Source organism: Gallus gallus, chromosome Z (genome assembly GCF_016699485.2).
Source record: "Gallus gallus isolate bGalGal1 chromosome Z, bGalGal1.mat.broiler.GRCg7b, whole genome shotgun sequence".
Taxonomy (NCBI): domain Eukaryota; kingdom Metazoa; phylum Chordata; class Aves; order Galliformes; family Phasianidae; genus Gallus; species Gallus gallus.
This window is the reverse complement of record NC_052572.1, coordinates 45,246,223-45,255,602: the sequence shown is the minus strand read 5'-3', so window position 1 is coordinate 45,255,602 and position 9,380 is coordinate 45,246,223.

The following is a 9,380-nucleotide window of genomic DNA, read 5'->3' as shown; positions in this document are numbered from 1 at the left end:
TGAGCCAACAGTGTGTCCAAGTGGCCAAGAGGGCCAGTGGCATCCTGGCCTGTATTAGAAATAGTGTGGCCAGCAGGAGCAGGGAGGTGATCATCCCCCTCTACTCAGCTCTGGTAAGGCTGCACCTCAAGTATCTGTTCAGTTTTGGGCCTCTCACTACAAGAAAGACATTGAGGCCCCGGAACGTGCCCAAAGAAGGGCAACAAAACTGGTAAGGTGTCTGGAGCACAAATCTTGTGAGGAGCAGCTGAGGGAGCTGGGATTGTTTAGTATGGAGAAGAGGAGGCTTGGAGGAGACCTCACTGCACTCTACAACTTCATGAAGGGAAGTGGTTTGGCCTCTTCTCTCAGGCAACAAACAGGACCCGAGGAAATGGCCACAAGTTGTACCAGAGGAGATTTAGATTACACATAAGGAAAAACTTGTTCTCTCAGAGAGTGGTCAGGCACTGAAATGGCCTGCCCAGGGAGCTGGTGGAGTCACCGTCTCTGGCAGTGTTCAAGAGGTGTCTGGATGAGGAGCTACGAGACATGGTTCAGTAGCTTGTGGTAGCAATGGTAATGGGAGGATGGTTGGACTAGATGACTTTGTAGGTCCTTTCCAAGCTTGTGATGCTATGATTCTATGTTCGTAAGTGCTGCATTCACTTGAAATTTCTCAACAGTTCAGAGGAAATTTATGTTACTACATTGTTGTAATATTTATTATCCATCCCATAGTTGACAAGATGGGGAAAAGTGCAGCAGACAGAGTATTTCTTTTGTTAGAGAAAAATCTTTCACTTATTCTGGTAAGTAAAAATGAAAAGAAATGTGTATGTGAAATGGAAAATACACATTTATTTGTTCCTTATCAGCATGTAAAGATTTTTCTTACATCGGTAAACATATTTAATACAAATTCCCCTATACAAAAACATGTTTAGTATTAAGGAATATGGAGTTACAACTCCAGCTACACAACTGGTTTATTACTATTTATACATGTCTTCAGAAAGCAGATTGTTAATATACATAGTACATAAATGTACATGTATTATTATGCATAAACATTCTTAAACAAGGTACTCATACCTGGTACATACTGAATAAGGAGCAAATAATCTCACATTTTTAGTAGCTGAAATTTCTAATTATGGAACTCAACCTGATGTAGGTACTTGTGTTTCATAGAATCATAGAATGGCCTGGGTTGAAAAGGACCACAATGTTCATCTAGTTTTAACCCCCCTGCTATGTGCAGGGTTGCCAGTTACTAAACCAGGCTGCCCAGAGCCACATCCAGCCTGGCCTTGAATGTCTCCAGGGATGGGGCATCCACAGACCCTCTGGACTGTTCCAGTGCATCACCACCCTCTGAGTGAAAACCTGCCTCCTAATATCTAACCTAAACCTCCCCTGTCTCAGTTTAAAACTATTCACCCTTGTCCTATCACTACCCACCCTCGTAAACAGCCATTCCCCCTCCTGTTTATACGCTCCCTTCAGGTACTGGAAGACAGCAATGAGGTCTCCCTGGAGCCTTCTCTTCTCCAAGCTAAACAAGCCCAGTTCCCTCAACCTTTCCTCATAGGAGAGGTGCACTAGCCCTCTGATGATCTTAGTGGCCCTCCTCTGGACCCGCTCCAAGAGCTCCATGTCCTTCCTGTACTGGGGGCCCCAGGCATGGATGCAGTACTCCACGTGGGGTCTCACAAGTAGACACAATCACCTCTCTCTCCCCGATGGCCACCCCTTTTTTAATGCAGCCCAGAACAAAGTTGGCCTTCTGGGCTGCAAACGCACACTGCTGGCTCAGGTCCAGCTTCTCATCTACCAGGACCCCCATGTCCTTCTCTGCAGGGTGAGAACACAATCCACACTTCTCCAATTTAGAGAGAAGGATGTGGTGAGGGACCACGTCAAAGACCTTGCTGAAGTCCAGGTAGATGACATCCACCACCCTTCCCCTGTCCACCGAAGCCATCACTCCATCATAGAAGGCCACCAGATTGGTCAGGCACAATCTGCCCTTGGTGAAGCCATGCTGGCTGTCTCAAATCACCTCTTTGTCTCGTATGTGCCTTAACATAGCTTCTAGGAGGGTCTGCTCCATGATCTTCCCAGGCAGAGGTGAGGCTTACCAGCCTGTAGTTCCCCGGTCTTCCTTTCTCCCTTTCTTAAAAATGGGAGTAATGTTTCCCTTTGTCCAGTCACCGGCAACTTCACCAGACAGCCATGATTTTTCAAATATGATGGAGAGCAGCTCAGCAACCACATCAGCCATCTTCTTCAGAACCTTAGGATAGATATCATCCAGCCTCATGAACTTATACACGTTCAGTTTCATGAGGAGGACTCAGATTTTTTCCGTCGTTACAGTGGGACAGAAACCACTCCCCACACCCTCACCTAGAGGCTCATGGTCCTGGCAGACATGGGAAGCCTGACCACCCGTGAAGACTGAGGCAAAGCACTCATTGAGTACCTCAGCTTTTTCTATGTCTGAGGAAGCCAGCTCCCTATTACATTTCATCATAGGGGGAACACTCTCCTTGGCCTGTCTCTTCCTGCCTATGTACCTGTAGAACCCCTTCTTGTTATCTTTCACATCCCTTGCCAAGTTCAGCTCCATCTGCGCCTTGGCTTTCCTAATCCTATCTCTACACACACGGACAACAGGCCTGTATTCCTCCCAGGCTACACAACCCTGCTTCCACTTCCTGTACATTTCCCTCTTTCCTCTCAGTTTAAGCTGCAGGTCCTTGCACAGCCAAGACGGTCGCCTGCTTCCCCTGCTCGACTTCTGCTCAGGAGATGAAGAGCCGTTGCTCTCTCAGAAGGGTGTCCATAAAATGCTGCCAGCTCTGTTCTGTACCCATGCCCTTAAGGACAGTTTCCCAGGGCATCCCACTCAGCAGTTCCTTGAGCAGCGGAAGTTTGCTCTCCTAAAGTACAGGGTCCTATCTCTGCTTTTTGCCAGGCCCGCATTCTTCAAGATCACAAACTCCACCAAGGCATGGTCACTACAGCCCAGGCTGCCTCCAATCTTGACCTCTCTAATGCTCTCCTCTGCATTAGTGAGCATCAGGTCCAGTAAGTCTTCACCTCGGGTTGGTCCATCTATCACCTGGACCAGGAAGTTGTCCTTGACAGACTCCAGGAATCTCCTGGATTGTCTGTGACCTGCCATGCCACTATCCCAGAAGATATCTGGATGGTTGAAATCCTCCATCAGGACAGGAGCCCGTGAATGTGACACCTCCTGCGGCTGAAGCAAGAAGGCCTCGTTAACAGCCTCCTCTTGATCAAGTGGCCACTAGATGCCACCTGATGTTTGTCAGGGAAATTTTCAGTAAGTGACTGCAGAGTTCTGTCGGTTCCATAAAGGGAAAGGGGAACTTAAAGTCAGTGAACAGATTACATGTTTTCTTTAAGTTTATGTTCACCTAAAATTGTAGGGTTTATGTTAAATTTTGAAAATAAACCAGTATATTTAACATTCGGTTTTTAATTTGTGTTAAAGCGTATACTATAAATACCAGTGTTTCCATTACCATGGAATCCTTGGTATAAGGGAGTGTTTTGAAATTTAGAGTTGTTGAATTTACTGTTTTTGTGTATGGACATAAGAAATAAAATATTTTCCATTATTGAATTTCATGAGTGTTGTTACCTTTAATATTTAAATCCTAGACCACTGTTTCCGTCTGACGTAGGAGTGCTTTTCTCCAGAGTTTGGGAAGAGTAACAGGATGTTTCACAGTGAAGTGGCATGAAACAATGGTAACTTCCATGGGTGTAAATTAGATGCATTATACTTGTTTACATCATAAGTCATGCAAGGTTTCTGATATCAGTACTGCTGTGGAGAGCCACTAAGTCATGAGAAATCTCAGGTAAGTTTGTTACACTGTGTAAGCATAAAACAGTAAAACTGTGTAGAATCATAAAATTATGGTTTTACTGATTTCATGCACTTGCTGCTAACACTTTCCCCATAAGGAGAGCAAACTGATGACATCATCATGTATATCAATCATTTGTTGTAATTTGTCTATACATCTTTTTAGCCAAATACACTGTGTGTAACACTTATTCTGTAGGATTTGAACTTTTTTTTTGTGGATATTCTTATCTTAATTCAGAAACTATAGCTAAAGTCATTGTATTGGGTAGTAATGGTGCTTTTTACCATCTGAATGCAAATGTGTATAATTCAGATTGGAATGTGTAAGCCTCCTTGACCTACTGACCAGCGCTGAATCTGAAGGTCTGTCGAGGAAACTTGTTTCCTTCCCCTTGGGTTTTGGCCTGTTGCTATCACTTATCAGTCAAAGTCAGAATACCTTTTCGATAAAATAAGCAAACCTAGATTTTTGTGAGGTTTATCAAGTGTTTGAAATCTTGAAGGGTATAAATGAACTGATACTGAATATTTTGTTGAGTCCTTTTTGTGCTAAGTGCTGTGTTGATTGACTTGAGAACTATAATATGGAAGGCAATTGTAGTATAGCAACAAGATCAAGAAAGCAGTACATTTACCCTCAGGCAGGTGGTTGTGTTTTTGACCCAGTATGGCTTCTTTAATCATTTAGCTACACATCTGAGAAGGCTCCAGATGGAGAATGAACCTAAGACCCCCTGACATAAAAACATCTATGATACCAATTACACCATCTGTTGGTCATAAAACTGCATTCTCTATCTTTTCTTGGCTCTTGTGTTATACAAAAGCTGAAGGGTGATATTTGGAGCTGTTCTAGTTTATCCATGCACTTTAATGCAGAACACATTTTCACAGAGAGAGAGAACAAAGCACAATCGCACTGAAGTACAATTTACATTCTCAATCAGTGAAAACAAAAATGAAAATAAAAAACAGTTGTCTGAGTCATTATTTACACTCAAACTATGGTATCCATCCTTGTAGGTTTTTTCCCCAACATCTGCAATTTAAAAAAATAAATTTAAAAAAATCAGCTGAACAAAGAGCAACAAGTACCACCACTACTCAAGCTTCTGAAGTCCCTACAATGGAAGATTACCTGTAATGATAAAAATGAAGTTATGGCAGCATTGAGCTTTGCACAGATCATGTCAGTAGTTTGTGCATAATTTATACTAATTTCCACACTTACTTATTATCTGTGTTTTGTTGTAGCATTTGAGAATGCACAATACTTGTGAATGTGGGGTACCTGGAGTATTTGTAAGTTAAAGATATGCCCATACCCTCAGAATCCCTCTGAATTTCTGTCTCTCATGTTTCAACTTATTACTTAGGGTCATCAAACAGTTATTCTGCAATACCTGATAGATACTGAATTTGGATCTCAAATTTTGTTCTGCTGTGTGTACAGTGCTTATCCTTGGTGACTTACTGTAGTCATCATACATGATGAATACTGAGAGCTGGGATATAACAACTTATATATTGAGACAATGGAATTGCAACGTGTCAGGGACTAAACAAGGCATAGATCATTAAAAGTAAACAAATCAGAAAATGTGTGCTGCTGATGCAGCACTGATAACTGAAATGAGGTACACTTTCTATCTTTTAAGATAGATAAAGTTTGTTCACATCATACAAACTTTATTTCATAGAATCAGAGAATGGCTTGCGTTGGAAGGGATCTCAAAGATCATCAAGCTCCAACCCCCCTGCCGCAGGCAGGGCTGCCAACCTCCACATTCAATGCTAGGCCAGGCAGCCCAAGGCACCATCCAACCTGGCCCTGAACACCTCCAGGGATGGGGCATCCACAACCTCTCTAGGCAGCCTGTTCCAGCACCTCACCACTCTCTCTGTAAAGAACTTCCCCCTGATAGCCAACTCAAATCTTCCCTCCTTCAATTTAAAACCATTTCCCCTTGTCCTGCTGTTATCTTTCAAAGAGTTAACCTTTCAAAGAGTTGGCACCCCTCCTGTGTATAGGCTCTATTTATGTTCTGGAAGGCTGCAATGAGGGCCTCCTGCAGACTTCTCTTTTCCAAGCTGAGCAAGTCCTACTTCCTCAGCCTGTCTTTGTAGGGGATGTGCTCCAGCCCTCTGATCATCTTCATGGGCCTCCTCTGCACCCTATCCAACAGTTCCCTGTCTTTCTTGTACTGGGGACCCCAGACCTGGACACAGTACTCCAGATGGGGCAGAGTAGAGAGAGACAATCACCTCCCTGTCCCTGCTGTCCACCCCTCTTCTGATGGAGCCCAGGATACCTTTTGGTTTCCAACCTGCAACTGGCTCATGTTAAGTTTTTCATCCACCAGGACCCCCAAGTCCTTCTGTGCAGGGCTACTCTCAAGGATCGCTCCTTTCAGTCGGTATATTCCTCCGGCCCAAGTGCAAAACCTTGCACTTTGCTGTGTTGAACCTCATTAGATTCTCCTGGACCCACCGTTCTAGTCTGTTGTGATCCCTCTGAATGGCATCCCTTCCTTCCATTGTGTCAACTGCACCACTCAGCTTGGTGTCATCAGCAAACTTGCTGAGGGTGCACTCAATTCCATCACTGATGTCATTGATAAAGATGTTAAAGAGCGCTGGTCCCAGGACAGACCCCTGGCAGACACCACCCTCCACCAGCCTCCACCCGGACATAGAACTATTAATCACCACTCTCTGTCTGTAGCCTTTCAACTAATTCTTTATCCATCAGGTTGCCCACCCATCAAATCCACATCTCTCCAATCTGGAGATAAAGTTGTGGTGGGGACCATGTCAAAGGCCTTGCATAAGTCCAGGTAAATGACACCGGTTGCCTTCCCTTTCCCTTATTTGCACTGTTTGGCTGTGTTGTGATTCTGTATTCCAGTGGCTAACTGTGGAAGCTGTGTCTTCAAATTCAGAGTTTGTATATGTTGTCTTACAGCAAGGACACTTTTAAGAACTATTCAATTGTTGATCAGTAGTCAAAAAGACTAGAAAGTTACCTCTAAAAGGTATGTGACCTGTGTCACCATGTCTGATGGTGCTGTGGTTTGTGATCAGTAAAGCCCCTACAGCAATGCATTTTTAGAAAATTTGTGCCCCAATATTGTCATTTATCTAACACAAAAAAAATAGATGTCCATTGTATTATATAAGCTGCCTAGATATATGGTAGGTGGGAGAAATATTTCTAAGGAGAAAGACTAAAATTCCTAGATGATATTTGTTCTTTTTTTGTGTGTTTTGGAAACTGGCTATTTAAGCTAAGAATTAGGTACTGAATAAAATAGAATTCACCATCAATACGTTTATATTTTCTTACTGTTGCTCCATCACTTTTTAATAAGTGATCTTATATTAATATATGTATATATATTCCATAAAGATAGAAGTGAAAAAAATGGAAACTGACATTGAAAGGTTTCTGAAGAAACATTTTCATTGGTAAAACTGAGCTAAATATTTGAGCTTTATATTTTCTGTTTTATTCCTGTTATGTACATCTCTTATTAGATTATACCAAAATCTTGGCAAAGCTTTGGCAAAATGTTGTTATGCTGAAGCCAAAAAGAAGAGGAGACAAGTGTGTCTGTGTTAACCTCTAGGATAGACAAAATTACAACTGAGCTATCTTTTTGTTCTGCCAGCAGAACTGTTGAACATGTTGTCACCAAACCCTTGCCCTAAGTTAACACCAATATGTCCCTTCAGAGAAGGTCTTTGATTATCATTATTTGTTATGGAATCTACACTCTGAAAAATAATAGTAACTATAACTTAAAACAGTTGGAAACAATGTTTGTAATTTCTAGGTCATGAATTAGGTCTTAATTTTGTTGTTGTATTCCCCTTCATAGTCAAATTTGGATACTTCAGTATTTGCTCATATCTGTGAAAAACATTTGTCTGCTGTGGTAGAATTTAACTTTCATTGTAGTCACAGGCTTTTTAAATACTTTTCTTTATGCATTAATAATTGTACCCATGTTAGTGTTTACAAAAAGGGGATTTTGGAAGGGATTTCAAAAGGCTCTGTAAATTGTTATGAACCAGGATCAAGTACATACCAATTGCTGATACTACAAGTTTTCCACTGAACAAAATCAGTACCAGGCTAGCCATAATGGATCAGACTGAAGACTGTTTGGGTCAGGAACTTGTTCTCAGATTGATGCCTACAGCATACTAAAGAACAGCTTTAAGAAATGGGACTTTACCCCATTTTAGAGCACTGATTCTTTTTCTTGGGATCTTGATGATCTTAAACATGCAAAAGCAATCAGTAGACACCAGACCACTTTAGTGGTCAAGTCCTGTAGTGCTGGTTGTATTTTCTTTACTTATAGTCACAATGAATAATACAGAATACATTTTACTCTCTGAAATACATTTTATGTAGTTTCTTCCATTGAAAACAGCGTATGCTGTATATTAAGACATACTCTTAAGATTTTCCTAAGTGATCTCCTTTGATCACTTTGTACCTGGTAGATAACCCGCACTAGTAGAATTTTTTTAAAATATCTATATTTTTATATTCATTACCAGAGAAGCAAGTTCTTTACCTTTATTTGGATCACCTTTGTTGCTGAGAAACAGTTATATCAGTGGTTCCTAAAAGGCTGGATTTTCAGCTTGAGAAACACAAGGTCACCTAATACAGTGCACAATACTTTCCAGAGACTCTCATGGCTCTGGATGAGGCAGTGTTGCTCCATGTTATTAGTACAAAGGAATAGAACCTGCAGTGTTATGGCTGTGTTCCGTGCTCCCATCCAGGAGGCCAAAACATGAGATAAATTTCAGTGCAGTGCAAGGCAGGGTCTCCTGATCCCTCTTCAATCTCTTGAAATCAGAGGACAGAATTTCATCCTTTACTTTGGTGTTTTGCAATAACTCCATTATTCTGTACTCGGTTACTATTGTTTTGAGTTGTAGGGCTAGTAATATGAACTGAAAGCACAAATTGAAATTGTGCAGAGCCAAATATCTAGCTGATTGTGTGTACTTCTTTTCCCATGCTTTCAACAATTACTTTAGCTCTCAAGATGCTAGAACTAATGCCGACGAAGATCAGCAAGGAAAACTTCACTGCTTGAATAGAGAATGAAGGATTGCCACAAAGATTAACCCAGCCTTCTGAGGCACAGTCCAAAAGACAAAGAATTTGATTTTTTGTATCCTGATCTAAAATGAAGGTTTTATTTTTATACTGTCACAGTTTCCATAAAATGTTGGTCAGTGTCCCTAAGGGTTTGGTTTCTTCACTTCTAGAATCTACTTACACAGTTTCTTTTTAACTTAAGGTTGCATATGTTTGTGTTTCTGTAAAAGTTTGAAAACTGTGAATGCAGTGATTTAGGAATTACAAAGTATTATTTATGAGACAAATTTCTATTTCTAAGTCTTATGGCCTCAGACTCCGCTGTATAATTTACAGTAATGCTTTAGATTACTTTGGGAAACA